This window comes from Hemitrygon akajei, chromosome 14 (genome assembly GCF_048418815.1).
Source record: "Hemitrygon akajei chromosome 14, sHemAka1.3, whole genome shotgun sequence".
NCBI lineage: Eukaryota > Metazoa > Chordata > Chondrichthyes > Myliobatiformes > Dasyatidae > Hemitrygon > Hemitrygon akajei.
This window is the reverse complement of record NC_133137.1, coordinates 48,576,222-48,597,323: the sequence shown is the minus strand read 5'-3', so window position 1 is coordinate 48,597,323 and position 21,102 is coordinate 48,576,222. Positions and strand designations below refer to the sequence as shown.

At 44.9% G+C, this 21,102-nt stretch overlaps 1 protein-coding gene across 1 annotated transcript in view; it reads right to left on the bottom strand.

Moving 5' to 3' along the window:
- Positions 1-10,933, bottom strand: part of usp44 (ubiquitin specific peptidase 44) — a 63,163-nt gene extending 52,230 nt beyond the window's left edge. The window contains exon 1 of the mRNA XM_073065982.1: positions 10,825-10,933. The gene's annotated coding sequence lies outside the window, so the exon portion shown is untranslated. The remainder of the gene's footprint in view (positions 1-10,824) is intronic.
- Positions 10,934-21,102: the final 10,169 nt, after the last annotated feature.

Below are 21,102 nucleotides of genomic sequence, written 5' to 3'. Positions count from 1 at the left end.
GGCAGGAGATTTGCCAGTTTCTAACTAGCATTAGCCACGTGCACTTGTGTGACCAAAAGGCATGACACCATGCTCAGAGCATGTGTTTGTTTTCAAAAAGCTGTGATTTTTGTCAACTGGTAGTTGGTAAGAAACAAGCTGTATAACAACTCAGAACTGTTTTGCTCACTGTGGTTTCAAGCATTCAGGCTTGGAGATGCCAGAAATGGCTGGCAGTGAAAATGAAATGATATTGCTACTTCAAGTTAGGAACTATGAAGGATTTGAAGGTCCACAATTATGTTGAATGTTACAATGAAAGTGAAGATTTGGAGGATGCAATCCTAACTATTAGGAACTAAAACACAATTTTATAGTACTGTAGTATTATGAGTGTTCTAATTTGTTCCCCATTTCATTTAAATAAATAATTTGTTACTTAGTTAGATGGTAGTTTATCTTTTTATACCTTTTTAACTATTTCCATGAAACTATGGCTAATTGGGACAGCCACTTTATTGGACTAAAATGTACTGGTCCCCATACGTTCCAAATGGAATCTACAGTATATGGTGACATGTACATGCTTTGATAATAAATTTACTTTTACTACAATTTTGCAAGTGTCTAATTTCCCTATTTAATGGACAAATCCCTTCATTACATCCATGCTGCTCCACAGGGATTTCCTGAGCATATTGTTATGAAGGATGAACAACTCTGATGGGCAGAAGGGTACAGAGTTGCCCATGTTCCCCCCCCCCCCCCCCCCGGGAGAATCACAAACCGTTACTGTTGCCATGCTGCTAATGAGAGAGAAAGAGATGGAACAAAAACATGCCAGAACATCTGTTACTGATAAGAGAGGGGAGAGAGGCTTGTTGTTCCACCATATTATGACTCCTGAAAGACTTATGGCTTCTGAGAGGATTGTTTACCTTATACTATTCTGTTCACTAAAATTCCTCAGTGGACAGCCGGAGTGGGCTGGTTTGATGGACAAAGCCATTCAAAACTGATTGACACCTGAGACCCCGTGAGTGGGGATAAAAGTGAGGTCTGGGGAGACACCCCTCAGACAAACCAGGAGACACACTAGTGAGCACTGCTTGAGTGTTGGAACCCATGTGAAGGTGTGGGGCATCGGGGACCGAACAAAGGATCGGTCAGTTTAACTCACAGTGTTATAGCAGGGCCGGTGGGGGCTTGTGTGTGTGTCCACCCTTGCCTGGGTGACGAGTCCACCACAGAAGAACGGTCTAGCTGAAGGACAGAGGGGTCATACCTGAATGGCCACAACCACACATCGACGGATCAAGAACGTAAAGGAAGGTTTGCCTGACTGTAGCTGTTACTGTTTGCTCTCTCTTTCTCTCTCTCCAACGATTAAAACACAAGAACCAACAACTACCCCAGCCCGTATGAACTGAACTGAACTTTATATTCACATATGACAATTCATTATCCCCTAGACATCGATAGAGCTTGTTTATTATTGATTATTATTATACCCACACTTTTAGGTTTAGTATTGCTAATGAGTATTGTCTACATATTTGCATTGTTGATATTGATTTGTATATTTTACTAATAAACACTGTTTGAAAATAGTACCTCCAGACTCCAATGGATACTTCTATCTTTGCTGGTCAGACACCCAGTTACGGGGTACGTAACAATATCATCATACCCTTTCCATGAATGGATTTGCTCTTACAAAGAACAACTTACTTCAACTTCATTCACAGCCTCCAGATAAAGGCATTTTACTATAACTACATTCATCCTCCTGACCAATAAACTGCATTCCAGTTACCAATAGATTTAGCATAATATCATATCTAATCTCAATCCCCTCCACGCACTCTGAAGGAATCACACCATACTCTGATCCACTTAACCTTTTCCATAAATGCATCAGATACAATGCTACCCAGATCCACTAAAATAAATTAAGTGGCCTGATGAGCTCAGTCTTTTCAATGTGCTCTCCTCAACAGAACTAATTGCTTACAATTTTGACCATCTCAAAAAGATGTAACATGTAGAACTTCACACTAATAGCAAAGTAACTTTCCACAATATGTAGGTAGCACTGTGTGTGTACATGAACTATATGCTGTCACACGTTTGACTGCACTCCCCACGTCCATACCCACTGACATAAAATGTGTTTTCCCCCCCCAGAAACATCCTTTGACTCTGCTTTGAACAGAAAACAATCTTGTAATACTTTTCATGTTTAAAATGTTAGTTAATGTTGCCCACCTGTGCAGTATGGTTAAACAACATTGAATAGAAAACACATCTACCATTTTGAGATGAATGCCTCAGTGTTGTCACATTGGATTCATTTGTTTGCTATTTTGGCAAAGCTGTCAAGGTAGATGGAAATAACCCCATACTAATAGATGCATGTATTACAATTTATTAACAAATATCATGACACTATTCTACTGTCAATTAAGCAAGCACTGGATTTTCTGTAATTAATTCCTGCAGTAGCTTTAAAGTGGCACCCCAGTGTGAGCAATTCTCTGGTGAGTTACAATCAGCACAGTCGAAGCCTACCAGTTTTATGGAGATCATCCAGGCAAGGAAAGAATTGGTGAAATTACTGGACAGGAATTTTATTAATCTCATCAGAATATCCAAGTGTTATCTGAGATTATTTACTCAGGTCTTTATGGACCTAATATTAACAAACTACCAACTTTGGATGAGTTGAACTAATTGAAATGACTACCTTTGATATGATGGCTGACTGAAGGATATAGCAGGCTCCTTCTTATGTTAACACATACAAACAAGCTGGATGAACTCAGCAGGTCAGGCAGCATTCATTGAAATGAGCTGCTGAGCACGATCTGCTGAGTTCATCCAGCTTGTTTGTACATGTTGATTTGACCACAGCATCTGCAGTGTACTTTGTGTTTGTTATCCTTCTTATGTTGCCTTGTTTACCTTGATATCCTTAAAAATTAACATTAAATTCAGAACACATTTATGGTACCATAAAAAAACACAAAATGCTAGCAAAACTCAGCAGGCCAGACAGCATCTATGGGAGGAGGTAGTGATGACGTTTTGGGCTGAAACCCTTCATCAGAGTCCTTTGCCTAGAGTAAGTAAATAAAGAGTAGAATAATACTGTTTTTATTCAAGGTTCATGAAATGGCAGGACAGTAGATAATTGCCATATGATGGAGTTTCTGCAGCAACAACAAATAAAATTAGTTTGATTGGCACCACGAGCTTGCCTGTGGATAATGGATTCAAAATGAATGACAGAGCGAACCAGGCCACTTTAGTGAGAGCTTTTTTCCAAGTCAACTAACAACAGTCCGTTCAGACTGCATGGAAAAATATCAGCAGTATGAAAATATACGCCTTTTGACAGAGCAAAGAGAAGGGAATAAACAGGTTACAAAGTGTACCAAAGAAAGAATGAATGAACTTGAAACCAGGAATCTATGAAATTAAGCAATTTTCAGAATACATTTAAGACTTTAGTGCAAAGGTAAGCAATCTACCATTCACGTACTCATTTGGTCTCCCACAGTGCACTTTCAGTTACCCACAGCATAAAGTGCTGCCACCTCAGTCCTTGTCACACCAAGTAACATTCATTCATCCACTGTGTTGGTAACCTACAATAGTGAATTTTTATGGACTCAGAATCAAATAGTTTCATACTGATTTCATAATCTCCTCCAGGCCAAATACTCTCAGACATCTGCACTTCCCTAATTTTGTCTTCCACTTCCCTACACTCCAAATTAAAAAAAACAACAGCTCAAATGTGACACACACAAAATGCTGGTGGAAAGCAGCAGGCCAGGCAGCATCTATAGGAAGAAGTGCAGTTGATGTTTCAGGCCGAGACCCTTCGTCAGGACTAACTGAAAGAAAAGATAGTAAGAGATCTGAAAGTGAGAGGGGTAGGGGGAAATCCAAAATGATAGGAGAAGACAGGAGGGGGAGGGATGAAGCTGAGAGCCGGAAAGGTGATTGGCAAAAGGGATACAGAGCTGGAGAAGGGAAAGGATCATGTGACAGGAGGCCAAGGGAGAAAGAAAGGGGGAGGGAATCACCAGAGGGAGATGGAGAGCAGGCAAGGAGTGATAGTGAGAGGGGCAGAGAGAGAAAAAAAGAGAAAAAAGGGGAAAATAATAAATAAGGGATGGGGTAAGAAGGGGAGGAGGGGCATTAACGGAAGTTAGAGAAATCAATGTTCATTCTAACCTGAGTTTGGATTCATTTTGACAGCAGAGGAGGCCATGGATAGACATATCAGAATGGGAATGGGATGTGGAATTAAAATGTGTGGCCACTGGGAGATCCTGCTTTCTCTGGTGGACAAAGCGTAGGTGTTCAGCAAAACGGTCTCCTAGTCTGCGTCGGGTTTCACCAATATATAAAAGGCTGCACCGGGAGCACCGGACGCAGTATACCAGACCAGCCGACTCACAGGTGAAGCGTCACCTCACCTGGAAGGACTGTCTGGGCCCCTGAATGGTGGTGAGGGAGGAAATGTAAGGGCAGGTGTAGCACTTGTTCTGCTTACAAGGATAAGTTCCAGGAGGGAGATCAGTGGGAAGGGATGGGGGGGAGACAAATGGACAAGGGAATCGCGTAGGGAGCGATCTCTGTGGAAAGCAGAGGCGGGGAGTAGGGAAAGATGTGCTTGGTGGTGGGATCCCATTGGAGATGGTGGAAGTTACGAAGAATTATATATTGGATCTGGAGGCTGGTGGGGTGGTAGGTGAGGACAAGGGGAACCCTATCCTGAGTGGGGTGGCGGGCAGATGGGGTGAGGGCAGATGTGCGTGAAATGGGAGATCTATTTGAGAGCAGAGTTGATGGGAGAGGAAGGGAAGCCCCTTTCTTTAAAAAAAGGAAGACATCTCCTTCATCCTGGAATGAAAAGCCTCATCCTGAGAGCAGATGCGGCAGAGATGAAGGAATTGCGAGAAGGGGATGACATTTTTGCAAGAGACAGGGTGGGAAGAGGAATAGTCCAGGTAGCTGTGAGAGTCTGTAGGCTTATAGTAGATATCAGTAAATAAGCCGTCTCCAGAGATGGAGACAGAAAGATCAAGAAAGGGAAGGGAGGTGTCAGAAATGGACCAGGTAAATTTGAGGGCAGGATGAAAGTTGGAGGCTGTTAATGAAGTCAATGAGCTTAGCATGCGTGCAGGAGGCAGCGCCAATGCAGTCGTTGACGTAGTGAACGAAAAGTGGGGGACAGATACCCATATAGGCTTGGAACATGGACTGTTCCACAAAGCCAACAAAAATGTAGGCATAGCTGGGACCCATACAAGAGGAGCCAAAGGAGAAATTATTGAGAGTAAGGACTAATTCCGCTAGACGGAGGTGAGTGGTGGTAGAGGGGAACTGGTTAGGTCTGGAATCTGAAAAGAAGTTGAGAGCTTTGAGACCTTCCTGGTGGGGGATGGAGGTATATAGGGACTGGACATCCATGCTGAAAATAAGGCGGTGGGGGCCAGGGAACAAAATCATTGAAAAAATTCAAAGCGTGAGAAGTTTGGGTGGGAAAGGCCCATCCCTCATCTATTATTCCCCCCTCTTTATTTTTTTCTCTCTACCCCTCTCACAATCACCCCTTGCCTGTTCTCCATCTCCCTCTGGTGCTCCCCTCCACCTTTCCTTCTCCCTAGGCCTCCCATCCCATGATCCTTTCCCTTCTCCAGCTGTGTATTCCTTTTGCCAATCAACTTTTCAGCTCTCAGCTTCATCCCTCCCCCTCATGTCTTCTCTCATTTTGGATTTTCCCCTCCCCCTTTCAAACCTCTATCTTTTCTTTCAGTTAGTCCTGACGAAGGGTTTCGACCCGAAACGTCGACAGTGCTTCTCCCTATAGATGCTGCCTGGCCTGCTGTGTTCCACCAGCATTTTGTGTGTGTTGCTTGAATTTTCAGCATCTGCAGATTTCCTTGTGTTTGCATTTTTAAGCTCAACTGTTAACAACTGTGAGTAAAAGAAAATCTGCAGATGCTGGAAAAACTCAGCAGGTCAGGCAGCATCTATGGAAAAAAAAGAGTATGGTCAATGTTTCGGGCTGAGACCCTTCAGCAGGACCGTCCTGATGTTCCTCCAGCATTTTGTTTGTGCTAACAACCATGCCTTTTCTCAGTCAGCCCCCAAGCATCGAAACCGCTTATCTAAATCTCCACAGCTCTTCAATTAGAGAATCTTAAACTTTACAAAGCTTTGATCACTGATCTACTCATTCCTTTGGATTCAACATCAATATGTTAAGCCACTTTGAATTCCCATGGCTGTCTTACTATTTTAAAGACATTACATATGGGTAAGCTAGTGGGTAGTGGCATCAGCGCTGGACTTCAAACCCAGTTGGGTCCCAAGCTGGGCAGTCTGGCAATCTATTTCCTTACACATATGTGAGAATCCTATTCTTATACTACAGTTCGGCATAATTCCCTCCAAGCTCAACAAGAAGCTCAGAAACCTCGGCCTTTACCCTGCCTTGTGTAGCTGGATCCTGGACTTCCTGTCAGATCGCTGGCAGGTGGTAAGAGTGGGCTCCCTCACCTCTGCCCCTCAAGGCTGTGTTCTAAGCTCCCTCCTTTACTTCCTGTATACCCATGACTGTGTTGCCACCCACAGCTCCAACCTAATTAAATTTGCTGCCGATACTACATTGATTGACCTAATCTCAAACAATAATGAGGCAGCCTACAGAGAAGAAGTCATCACCCTGACACAGTGGTGTCAAGAAAACAATCTCTCCCTCAATGTTGCAAAAACAAAGGAGCTGGTCCAGGACTACAGGAGGAATGGGGGCAGGCTCACCCCTATTGGATCTGGGGTTGAGAGGGTGAACAACTTTAAGTTCCTCAGCATCCACATCTCCGAGGACCTGACATGGTCTGTACACACCAGCTGTGTGGTGAGAAAAGCACAACAGTGCCTCTTTCACTTCTGACGGTTGAAGAAGTTTGGTATGGGCCCCCAAATCCTAAGAACTTTCTACAGGGACACAATTGGCTGCATCACTGCCTGGTATGGGGACCATACTTCCCTCAATTGCAGGATTCTGCAGAGAGTGGTGCAGATAGCCCAGCACATCTGTAGATGTGAACTTCCAATTATTCAGGACATTTACAAAAACAGGTGTGTAAAAAGGGTCCGAAGGATCATTGGGGACCCGAGCTACCCCAACCACAAACTGTTCCAGCTGCTTCCATCCGGGAAGCGGTAATGCAGCATAAAAGCCAGGACTAACAGGCTCCGGGACAGCTTCTTCCACCAGGCCATCAGACTGATTAATTCATGCTGATACAAATGCATTTTTATGTTATACTGACTGTCCTGTTGTACATACCGTTTATTATAAATTACTATAAATTGCACATTTAGACAGAAATGCAATGTAAAGATTTTTACTCATGTATATGAAGGATGTAAGTAATAAAGTCAATTCAATAACTTGCCATGAAAACCCTATAGTTCATGAAGAGTTGGACTCAACTAAATGACTGAAAAACAAAAGCTAATATTACTGCTGATATTTTTCCAATATGGCTTATATAAAACAAACAGCTGCATGTTGCACATACTCGGGAAATTAAATGGCATGACATAGAATTTGCATATCAAACATATTCAAAGCTACAAAATTCCAATACCTCTAATGACAAGAAAATAAAAAAGGATCATAATAATTAAAAAGGTTTAAAGACTAACAATCAGCCTGTCACTGAGAAATTACTTTGTGCAGTATGACTATAGCAATGTTGTGTGTGATTGCATTACCTCAACTTTTCAACCCACTTGATTCTTTCTTGATGTTTTGACTAAAAAATTGAGGAAAATGATATTCCAAACAGTGTCATTAAATAAGCTCAAGACCAGATTTACTAAGATTGATCACCTGCAAAGTGCAGTTCATCAACAAGTGAGAATATGAAGAAGAGATTTACTAAGATTTGATCACCTACAAAGTGCAGTTCATCAACAAGTGAGAATATGAAGAAGCACACAAACTCACCGTTTACCCTGTTTATGAACAGTGCCTCTTTCACTTCTGACGGTTGAAGAAGTTTGGTATGGGCCCCCAAATCCTAAGAACTTTCTACAGGGACACAATTGGCTGCATCACTGCCTGGTATGGGGACCATACTTCCCTCAATTGCAGGATTCTGCAGAGAGTGGTGCAGATAGCCCAGCACATCTGTAGATGTGAACTTCCAATTATTCCAATACAGTATCTCTTTGTGATACTGTATTCTATAATACAAAATGCAACCAGATCTAGGACCAAACAAATGAAAATCGGGTAACTATTTCATGCATAACTAAATATTGTGCCAAATTTCTTAATGTTAACAAATACGGTAAAATAAATTCCAGTAGCAACATTTGAAGATGGGTAAAAACTTGATGCTGATCAGAATGTTTGGCATATTCTGATTTGTACCGGTAGTCCATATAAAAATTATTAAACCCTTTCACCACCATTTCCTTACTGACAGATTTAAATCAGCTTTCAGAATACATTGACCTCACCACTGTATCACCACACTTATCTATCATCCAACTTTACAAAGTTACCAATCCTCTTCGGGTTCAGGACAAACACACAGCAATACATGTATTCCAAACAGTCAGAACTTTGAACCATCTTTCAAGGTCTTAAGGATAAGTTTTGTCAAAAGGAGAGCATGAAAAATATGGAAATTTTTTCCAATTCAAGATCTTCCAAAACAATTTCAGTAATCATTCGGGATTGACAGAATATCATGACAATTCACAGGCTGTGTTAAATTGTCCAGAAAACTACAAAGTTTACAGGTTACAAGTAAAAGAAATGTCATATGATAAAAGCAAATCCACTGAGATAAGTCACTGAGAAAAATCGTTGCTTGTGGGTCAATATAACACAAAAGCTAGTAAGTTTTGACTGGGTCAGTTTCATGTCCAGTTATATCCTCCCACGGCGAGAGGATCTACTTGCTTTCAAATGAAAAATATAAAATATTTTCAAGTTTGGAAATGAAATACACATTCTGTGATATTGCTATTATGCAATGCAATGAGAAATGACAAATAAAAATGTCTTAATAACAAAGACTGACCAACAATCAGCACGTCATCGAGAAGTTGTTTCGTGCAGTAAAATCGTGACTGCAGCAATATTGTGTGTGGTGGGAATATGTGGGACAGTAAATGCTTATTTAACGAACTTCAAAACCATAACATGTGGAAATGTTATGTTCAATTGTCAATTGCATTTTCGAAGCGAAATCAGTTATAATGAAAAGAAGCAGTAGTCAATTTGCATTTGGCAAGACTCCACAAATAATACTTGAAGAAATCACAATATTGGTCATAGGGTTGGTACCGCAGAAGATCAGAACTTTACTACACTTTAAAAGGTGCCCTGAAATCAACAACAGAAAAAGCAGAGCAGATGTTACTTCAACACTGTCCAAACTCAGTACATCTGATTGGGCGGTGCTCCCCCAATACTCAGGGGAGTCAGCTTCAAATGTATGTCTAGAGTGGGCCCTGAACTCTGAAGATTTAATATACCCCTAAAGCTAGCTTCCCTGAATCAAGCACAGTTTAATAAAGCTAAGAATCTTAAGTAATATTTTGCCATTTGGATTTTCCCAGATTTCTGTGCAAATGCTCTCTATTATGTGCATCTTTAAGCACTTTAAAATTGTACCATTTGATATTATACTAGTAATTTTTAAATAAATCACATCACATTCTTTGAAGCACAAATTTCATCCATCCAGTTTGATTCTTTTTGCAAAGACAAACAATTAGCTTTATTTGTCACACGAACATCAAAACATGCATCTTTTGCATCAATTCAGATTGTGCTGGGCAGCTTGCAAGTGTCACCATGCTTCTGATAGCAACACAGCATGCTCACAACTCACCAACTTTAACCGTATGTCTTTGGTATGTGGGTGGAAACCAGATCCCCCAGAGGAAACCCACGCAGTCATGGGAGAAGCATAAACTTCTTACCAACAGCAGCAGGAATTAAACCCCAGCCTTAAAGTAGCACTGTAAAATGGTGTGCTGTTGCACCTCTTAGTAGTGTTCTTTTTACTTTGAGCTTTTTATCATTTGCAGACTTTAAAATTTTGCCATGCAGGTATATCCAGCCGTTACAATAGTCCAAAATGGTCCTCATACTCATCCCTTGGGGCATGTGGTGAGGAATAGTTGGTGCAATGGGGTAAGGAAAATGAGCCAGAGATTGAGGGAGCTAGTGTAGGGGTGCGGGAGATTGCGGGGGCAAGAAGGGAGAATGAGCAGTGCGGAGGTGGTGGGAGGGAGAGTGAGCCTGTGGAAGGGGGAGGGGGAAAGATTGATCAGGTGGAAGGGGGAGAAAGGTGAAGAGGATATGTCCGTGAGGGAGAGCTGCAAAGAGAGAATAGGGAACCGGTGTGCGATTAGTAGGAGAGGCGGGAGAGAATAAACAAGTGTTAAAGGGGGCGTAGAAAAAGAGTGAGCTGGTAGGACTGAGAGTACCACAAGACACAATCGGGAGCCGATTTCAGCGAGACGAAAGTTGAAACGGAGCTAGTAGGTCCAGCTCTACACCTCCAAGCCCAACATCTCCACCACTGCATGTCTGCTTCCCACCATCCCTCTCACTGCCCCACGATGGGTGGGAGAAGAGGCAATGACCCGAGCAGCGTGCCTCGGCCCACAGAAGGTGGTGGTGGAAGTGGAGGAGGGACGGCGTTTTCTCACGCTTGTCTCCGACCACGACCACCACCAACCCCACCTCCACTCCGACATTCTGAGCGACCGCTCGTACCCGTTCCTTACCCGCAAGCCCCCGAGCCACGCAATTCCCGATCCACCTTCCTCTCACAACGCCGCCATCTTTCACAGGGAATCCGCGCGCGCGCGCGCGAGCTACGTCAACCGCGGGATCAATGGCGTCATCAGCCGCGCTCCCACCTGTGGGCTTACGTCACGTCACGGCCCGGGCCCGGAACCGCCTGTCGTGAGCAGCTGCCCGACTTTGTTTCTTCTCGTCCATCAGTTACTTCGCTGGAGGATGAGTATTAAAACCATTGCGCTTTTTCTTTAATAACCTGAATTTGGGTATACCTGCATGGCATAATGTAAAACCCTGCAAATGATACAGAGCTCAGAGGCTAGAGAAAAGACATAAACCACATAGAAAGGGCAGATAATGTCATACTGAAGGAGGTAGAAGGGATTTATTTCAAAAAGGAAAATAACATAATATTAATCAAAAGTGGTTATTTTAAAGGACAATAGAAAATTGAAGGTATGTGCACAGAAATTTTGGAAAATCCAGATATCAAAACTCTGTTGGGGGTTCTTAACGGAGTACAACGCCAGAAATCTTTTAGGGCTTGACTAGATCAGTGTGTTTGATGCTGGGCACCCAGATTTAGAAAGGGTGCTAAATCTTCAGAGGTGCAAAGAAAATTGGAATGGTTTCAGTGAAAGTTCATAAACTTAGATATTAACTTCGTTTCTCTCTGCACAGGTAGATCACTGCTGGGCTTTTGATAAAGATCATAAAGATTAGGAATATTTGTCACACATACTTCAAAACATAGAGAGAATTGTGGGTTTGTGTCAAATCAGATCAGCGAGGATTGTGCCACAGACAGCCCATGCTTCTGGTGCCTACGTAGTATGCCCAAAACTTACAAACACCAACTGTAGATCTTTGGAATATGGGAAGATACTGGTGCACCTGGAAGAAATCCACATGGTCATGGGAGAACATACAAACTCCTTATCAACCATAAGACATAGCAGCAGAATTAGGCCATTCAGCCCATCGAGTCTGCTCTGCCATTCCATCATGGCTGTTCCCAAATCCTATTCAACCCTGTACATCTGCCTTCTCACCATATCCTTTGATGCCCTGACCAATCAGGAAATGATCAACTTCTGCCTTAAATATACACATGGACTTGGCCTCCACCGCAGACTGTGGCAGAGCATTCTGCAGATTTACTACTCTCCGGCTAAAAAAAAAATCCTCCTTACCTCTGTTCTAAAGGGTCACCCTTCAATTTTGAGGCTGTGCCCTTTAGTTCTGGATACCCCCACAAATTCCAATGATTACAGGCTCAAAGCTGCCAAATGCTCCTCGTATGTTAACCCCTTCATTCCTGGAATCATCCTTGTGAACTTTCTCCCAACTCTCTCCAATGACAGCACATCCTTTCTGAGATATGGGGCCCAAAACTGTTGATAATAATCCAAGTGCAGCTTGACTAGTGTCTTATAAAATCTCAGCATTATCTCCTTGTTTTTATATTCTACTCCCTTTGAAATAAATTACACCAGTGCATTTCCCTTCTTTACCACAGACTCAACCTGTAAATTAACTCACTGGGAGTCTTGCACAAGGATTCCTAAGTCCCTCTGCACCTCTGATGTTTGAAGCTTCTTCCCATTTAGGTAATAGTCCACACTATTGTTCCTTTACCAAAATGCATTATCATACATTTCCCAACACTGTATTCCATCTGCCACTTTTTTGCCCATTCTACCAATTTGTCCAAGTCCTGCTGCAATCGTATAGCTTCCTCAGAACTACCTACCCCTCCACCTATCTTTGTATGATCCGCAAACTTTGCCACAAAGCCATCAATTCCAATATCCAAATCATTGACAAACAATGTGAAAAGTAGCAGTTCCAATACTGATGCCTGAGGAACAACACTAGGCAGGAATCAAACCCCAGTCTGTTTTACTGTTTTTAGTTCAGATTTTAGGCATCTGCAGGATTTCAGCAGTAAATAACCAGCAATTTTGTAGCTCCGCGGGAGAAACTTGAATGCTTGGACTAGTGAAGGTTAAGGAAAGATATAACAGAGCAGCTCATAATAATAGGCGCTTCAGTTGAAGGAAAAGAGAATAAAATAAAAGGCGCCAAAACTTCTCAGAGTTCAGTCAGTTTAGTGCACATCGTTAGAGCTCAACCATCGAACCACTCGACCCCTCGTCGCTTTCCGCTGACCTCCACGTCCTTGCACCTGGGACCACCCTAGTGGTTGACCGGGCAGTGCCGCACACGTCTACCTTCCTTGGCGTCCTCCTCCCGACTCCCTGAAAAGACCGCAAAAACCCCCCAGCTCCCAGACCCACAAGACAAAATATCATTTCCCCATTGGTTAGCAAATGAATACAATCAGCAAGTCTAAAGCTAAACAACTGTGAGAGAAAGCACTTATCATAACAAAGAAGCCATTTTGATTAACATACACAGTACATTGTACAAAAGCAACAACAACAAAACAAGCCCCGTTTCAAACACATATTGCAGTCCTCTAAACCGAGGACAGGCTTTCAACCACCTCCACCCTCCAGCAGACAAGTAGATTTGTAGATATTGAGCCTTCGACTTCCTCAGAAGCTCACAGAGATTTGTAGACTCAGAGCTTCAGCCACTGGGCCTCAGCTTCTGGATTTCTGATCGACCTTCAGGATACATTCGGACTTCCCATTGACCTTAGGCTTCGATCTGGACTTCTAATCAACCTTTGGATTTCAATCTTTGTCATTGACCCAGAACTTGATGAATTCAATGAATGGGGACATTGCATGAGGTCCTGAACTCCGGACTTGATGAGAAGACCCCAAAGACTAGGCCTCAAGCTCCATTCTCACCAAAAGTCATTACCTCCTCACTGGTCTACCGACCCAATCTACCCAATCTACCCAATCTGACTACATCCACATCACCAGCCTTTGATGGAATGTAGTCTTAGACTCCAGCCTGACCTTTAATTCCCCCCATCCCTGTCCCTGTGAGTGTAAAGGGAATAAAGTAGGGGTCTGAAGACACGGTCTCATGAGGCAATAGTGCTGAGGATAATCCCATCCTCTCAATTCTCTTTGTCAGCAGAGATGTTCTCTAGCACCCCCAGAGTTGTAATACTCAGGTTTAGATATGCGTGAGAGAAATGCATTCATGTCTGAGCACTTCTCTCAGTGTTAAACTTGTCTTCCAACCTGAGCCAGCCCTCCCTTGCGTTCTTCACTCCATCCCCATCAGCCCAACCCTGATCTTCACCTGGCCTTCTGCTAACTACACATCTCAGCTCAATCTACACCTCAATACCCATCAGCCCAGCTTTCTTCCAGTACCTCCCCAGTCACAGCATTCCCACTGAACCCTGCCACCACATGCACCCTACTCCCCACCTCATATACCATCCATACCCACCCTTAAATAAATATCCTCCTATGCACACCACTCTACGCACATCTTACAAAAACACACACACTGTAACCTATGTATGCAAACTCTTCTCCCAGGCACACAATTTGATAGGATTAAAACTACACAGTCTATAGTGTTGAATTTAATGTAAGTGCCAAAAGAACCAACGGTAACAAAGGACAAACAAAACACAGCAAACTGTCCTGATTGGTTAAACAAAACACAGCAAACAGTCCAGATTGGTTAAGCAAACCACAGCAAACAGTCTGATTGGTTAAACAAAACACAGCAAATAGTCCTGATTTGTTAAGCAAAACACAGCAAACAGTCCTGATTGGTTAAACAAAACACAGCAAACAGTCCAGATTGGTTAAGCAAAACACAGCAAACAGTCTGATTGGTTAAACAAAACACAGCAAACAGTCCTGATTGGCCAACCAAAACACAGCAAATAGTCCTGATTGGTTAAACAAAACACAGCAAACAGTCCTGATTGGCCAACCAAAACACAGCAAATAGTCCTGATTGGTCAATTGTCTGCACATTGGAAGCTGAAGTCAACTGCTTTTCCTTGGTCTTTCTCATGGTTCTTATGAACCGAGATATTTGGTATCTTTTCTAGCTACTAAGGTATCGAGTCATGCAATATCTGATAGTACAACATCTTTGTGTCAATGCTTCGGAGGGGGAAGATTTAGAGCAGTAAGTAAAATAAGCAGAAGTGTGGGACTTCATCGAACTGCCACAGCTATGATGAACCTTGTCATGATCAATGTACTGATGTGGGGTAGGTTGAGAACTTCAAGTTACTAGGTGTAAAAATCACCACCAGCTTGCTCTGATCCAACCATGTAGGCACTATTGCCAAGAATCACTGTCATCACTTGGATAGTCAAGTCCTGATCCAGAATAGGCAACAATGCTGTGTGTCTGGGGAGGTAATCTCTGATGAATTTCTAAGGGGATAAATGAAGATAGGACAGTAGATGTTATCTTTAAACACTTTAGTAAGGACTTTGACACGGTCCAGCATGTCAGGCTGATCTGGAAGGTTAGGTCACATGGAACCACAAATGGATTTTAGTTTGGTAAAGTGTGAGGTGGTGTATTTAAGACATTCAAACTAGGATAGGACGTGTACAGTGAATGAAAGAGCCACATTGGATCATTATTACTTGGAGTGGAGGAGAATGAGGGCTGAGTTATAGGAGGAGGTTGGCCATTGGGTCATTATTACTTAGTGGAGGAGAATGAGGGCTGAGTTATAGGAGGAGGTTAGCCATTGTGTCATTATTACTAAGTGGAGGAGAATGAGGGCTGAGTTATAGGAGGAGGTTGGTCACGTTGGGTCATTATTACTAAGTGGAGGAGAATGAGGGCTGAGTTATAGGAGGAGGTTAGCCATTGTGTCATTATTACTAAGTGGAGGAGAATGAGGGCTGAGTTATAGGAGGAGGTTGGTCACGTTGGGTCATTATTACTAAGTGGAGGAGAATGAGGGCTGAGTTATAGGAGGAGGTTGGCCATTGGGTCATTATTACTAAGTGGAGGAGAATGAGGGCTGAGTTATAGGAGGAGGTTGGCCATTGTGTCATTATTACTAAGTGGAGGAGAATGAGGGCTGAGTTATGGGGAGGTTGGCCATTGGGTCATTATTACTTGGAGTGGAGGAGAATGAGGGCTGAGTTATAGGAGGAGGTTGGCCATTGGGTCATTATTACTAAGTGGAGGAGAATGAGGGCTGAGTTATAGGAGGAGGTTGGTCACGTTGGGTCATTATTACTAAGTGGAGGAGAATGAGGGCTGAGTTATAGGAGGAGGTTGGTCACGTTGGGTCATTATTACTAAGTGGAGGAGAATGAGGGCTGAGTTATAGGAGGAGGTTGGTCACTTTGGGTCATTATTACTAAGTGGAGGAGAATGAGGGCTGAGTTATAGGAGGAGGTTGGCCACGTTGGGTCATTATTACTAAGTGGAGGAGGATGAGGGCTGAGTTATAGGAGGAGGTTGGCTATTGTGTCATTATTACTTAGTGGAGGAGAATGAGGGCTGAGTTATAAGAGGAGGTTGGCTACGTTGGGTCATTATTACTAAGTGGAGGAGAATGAGGGCTGAGTTATAGGAGGAGGTTGGCCACGTTGGGTCATTATTACTAAGTGGAGGAGGATGAGGGCTGAGATATAGGAGGAGGTTGGCCATTGTGTCATTATTACTTAGTGGAGGAGAATGAGGGCTGAGTTATAAGAGGAGGTTGGCTACGTTGGGTCATTATTACTAAGTGGAGGAGAATGAGGGCTGAGTTATGGGGGGTTTGGCCATTGGGTCATTATTACTTAGTGGAGGAGAATGAGGGCTGAGTTATAGGAGGAGGTTGGCCATTGGGTCATTATTACTTAGTGGAGGAGAATGAGGGCTGAGTTATAGGAGGAGGTTGGCCATTGGGTCATTATTACTAAGTGGAGGAGAATGAGGGCTGAGTTATAGGAGGAGGTTGGCCATTGGGTCATTATTACTTAGTGGAGGAGAATGAGGGCTGAGTTATAGGAGGAGGTTGGCCACGTTGGGTCATTATTACTAAGTGGAGGAGGATGAGGGCTGAGTTATAGGAGGAGGTTGGCCATTGTGTCATTATTACTTAGTGGAGGAGAATGAGGGCTGAGTTATAAGAGGAGGTTGGCTACGTTGGGTCATTATTACTAAGTGGAGGAGAATGAGGGCTGAGTTATAGGAGGAGGTTGGTCACGTTGGGTCATTATTACTAAGTGGAGGAGAATGAGGGCTGAGTTATGGGGGGTTTGGCCATTGGGTCATTATTACTTAGTGGAGGAGAATGAGGGCTGAGTTATAGGAGGAGGTTGGCCATTGGGTCATTATTACTTAGTGGAGGAGAATGAGGGCTGAGTTATAGGAGGAGGTTGGCCATTGGGTCATTATTACTAAGTGGAGGAGAATGAGGGCTGAGTTATAGGAGGAGGTTGGCCATTGTGTCATTATTACTTAGTGGAGGAGAATGAGGGCTGAGTTATAGGAGGAGGTTGGCCATTGGGTCATTATTACTTAGTGGAGGAGAATGAGGGCTGAGTTATAGGAGGAGGTTGGCCATTGGGTCATTATTACTTAGTGGAGGAGAATGAGGGCTGAGTTATAGGAGGAGGTTGGCCATTGGGTCATTATTACTAAGTGGAGGAGAATGAGGGCTGAGTTATAGGAGGAGGTTGGCCATTGGGTCATTATTACTAAGTGGAGGAGAATGAGGGCTGAGTTATAGGAGGAGGTTGGCCATTGTGTCATTATTACTTAGTGGAGGAGAATGAGGGCTGAGTTATAGGAGGAGGTTGGCCATTGGGTCATTATTACTTAGTGGAGGAGAATGAGGGCTGAGTTATAGGAGGAGGTTGGCCATTGGGTCATTATTACTAAGTGGAGGAGAATGAGGGCTGAGTTATAGGAGGAGGTTGGCCATTGGGTCATTATTACTAAGTGGAGGAGAATGAGGGCTGAGTTATGGGGGGGTTGGCCATTGGGTCACTATTACTTGCAGTGGAGGAGAATGAGGGCTGAGTTATAGGAGGAGGTTGGTCACGTTGGGTCATTATTACTAAGTGGAGGAGAATGAGGGCTGAGTTATAGGAGGAGGTTGGCCATTGGGTCATTATTACTAAGTGGAGGAGAATGAGGGCTGAGTTATAGGAGGAGGTTGGCCATTGGGTCATTATTACTAAGTGGAGGAGAATGAGGGCTGAGTTATAGGAGGAGGTTGGTCACGTTGGGTCATTATTACTAAGTGGAGGAGAATGAGGGCTGAGTTATAGGAGGAGGTTGGTCACGTTGGGTCATTATTACTAAGTGGAGGAGAATGAGGGCTGAGTTATAGGAGGAGGTTGGTCACGTTGGGTCATTATTACTAAGTGGAGGAGAATGAGGGCTGAGTTATAGGAGGAGGTTGGTCACGTTGGGTCATTATTACTAAGTGGAGGAGAATGAGGGCTGAGTTCACAGGTTTGTAAAGTCAAGAGGACTGTGGATAAAGTGGACGGTCATAGTCTTTTCCTCAGTGTTGAGGAGTCCAAATCTAAAGGGTACAGATACAAAGTAAGAGAGGGAAAGATTTTAAAGGGAACCGAGAGGTTACTTTACCCAGAGGGTAGAGAGTGCCTGTAATGAACTACCAGAGGAAGTGTCTGAGATGGGTACAATTGTAACACTTATGATCAGGACAGGCTATTGTTGATGTTCACACCCAGCAACAAAGCTCTCAACCTCAACATCACTGATGTGGACAGGATCTTGTGCAGTGACAACGTTCCCTCTAGTTTACACAAAGTACACTTATCCCTGCAAGCGTAATTGCTACACCTGTCCCTACACCTCCTCTCTTACCACCGTTCCGGGCCCCAGACAGTCCTTCCAGGTGAGGCAACACTTCACTTGTGAGTCTGTTGGGGTCATCTATTGCATCCGGTGCTCCCGGTGCAGCCTCCTCTACATCGGCGAGACCCGACGCAGATTGGGGGACCGCTTCGTCGAGCACCTCCGCTCCGTCCACCACAACAGACAGGATCTCCCAGTTGCCACCTACTTCAACTCTGCTTCACATTCCCATTTGGATATGTCCATACATGGCCTCCTCTACTGCCATGATGAGGCCAAAATCAGGTTGGAGGAGCAACACCTCATATACCGTCTGGGTAGTCTTCAGCCCCTTGGTACAAACATTGAATTCTCCAACTTCTGGTAATTCCCTCCCCCTTCCTCCCCCCATCCCAGTTTCACTGTCTCTCCTCTTCCAGCTGCCTATCACCTCTCTCATGATTCTGCCTTCTTCTACTACCCATAGTGCTTTACCCTTACATTCCTTCTTCACCTCTCCGGCCTATCCCCTCCCTGCTTCCCCTCCCCCACCCCTTGATCTTTCCTCTGATTGGTTTTCCACCCTCCCCCCACCTTCTTTATGGGGCCCCTGCCCCCTCCTTCTTCAGTCCTGACAAAGGGTCTCGGCCCGAAACGCTGACAGCTCATTTCAACAGATGCTGCCCGACCTGCTGAATTCATCCAGCTTGTTTGTATGTGTTCCCTCTAGTTTGTTTTATAGCTACGCAGACCAACCATTGCTCTGAGCAGGAAAATTTTACATGGCCTGAAAACAGGGCACTTTAAATTTTTTTGGTAATATTCATACTATGAATATTTAGAATGAAAACTGAAAAATCACATACTTTTGATTTTATTTATTAATTGAAATGAATAGTGAAATACAGAATAATAAAAGAAAATCTTTCATGTTTTGTAAACTTTTTCTACCTACGTCTAATTCCATTTGCGCAGCAACAAAGGTGACGTGCGCAGGAACATTTCAATTACTGTGCGTCAGCGCACCTGTGCAACTTCGAGGAAGCAGTGTGCACCACCCCCTCCTGACATCAATAACCAGCTCTCTCAAAGGAAAGGTGGTTGCCATTCCACCATGTTGGTGGCTTCCTCCCCGTTCCCCCACCTTCCTACACTGGCTCCTCCACCCCCCACCTTACTACACTGTTTCCTCCCCTTCCCCCACCTTCCTACACTGGCTCCTCCCCCCCACCTTCCTACACTGGCTCCTCCCCCCCACCTTCCTACACTGGCTCCCCCCCCCACCTTACTACACTGGCTCCTCCCCCCCACCTTACTACACTGGCTCCTCCCCCCCACCTTCCTACACTGGCTCCCCCCCCACCTTACTACACTGGCTCCTCCCCCCCACCTTCCTACACTGGCTCCTCCCCCCCACCTTACTACACTGTTTCCTCCCCTTCCCCCACCTTCCTACACTGGTTCCTCCCTACCCCCACCTTCCTACACTGGCTCCTTCCCCCCCCACCTTCCTACACTGGCTCCTGCCCCCCACCTTCCTACACTGGCTCCTCCCCCCCACCTTCCTACACTGGCTCCTCCCCCCCACCTTCCTACACTGGCTTCTTCCCCTCCCCCCACCTTCCTACACTGGCTTCTTCCCCTCCCCCCACCCTACACCGGCTTCTTCCCCTTCACCCACCTTCCTACACTGGCTCCTCCCCCCCACCTTCCTACACTGGCTCCTCCCCCCCACCTTCCTACACTGGCTCCTCCCCCCCCCCACCTTCCTACACCGGCTTCTTCCCCCTCCCCCCACCCTACACCGGCTTCTTCCCCCTCCCCCCACCTTCCTACACTGGCTCCTCCCCCCACCTTCCTACACTGGCTCCTCCCCCCCACCTTCCTACACAGGCTTCTCCCCCCCACCTTCCTACACTGGCTCCTCCCCAACCCCTAACTTCCTACACTGTTTCCTCCCCCCCACCTTCCTACACTGGGTCCTCCCCCCCACCTTCCTACACTGGCCCCCCCCACCTTCCTACACTGTCTCCCCCCCCCACCTTTCTACACTGGCTCCTCCCCCCCACCTTCCTACATTGGCTCCTCCCACACCCCCACCTTCCTACACTGGCTCCCCCCCCCCACCTTCCTACACTGTTTCCTCCCCTTCCGCCACCTTCCTACACTGGTTCCTCCCTCACCCCCACCTTCCTACACTGGCTTCTCTCCCTTCTCCCACCTTCCTACACTGGCTTCTCCCCCTTCACCCCCCTTCCTACACTGGTTCCTCCCCCTTCTCCCACCTTCCTACACTGGCTTCTCCCCCTTCACCCACCTTCTTACACTGGTTCCTCCCTACCCCCACCTCTTGCACTCTCCTCCCCCTTCCCCGACCTTCCTACACTGGCTCCTCCCCTCCCCCCACCTTCCTACACTAGCTTCTCCCCCTTCTCCCACCTTCCTACACTGGCTTCTCCCCCTTCACCCACCTTCCTACACTGGTTCCTCACCCTTCTCCCACCTTCCTACACTGGCTTCTTCCCTCTCCCACC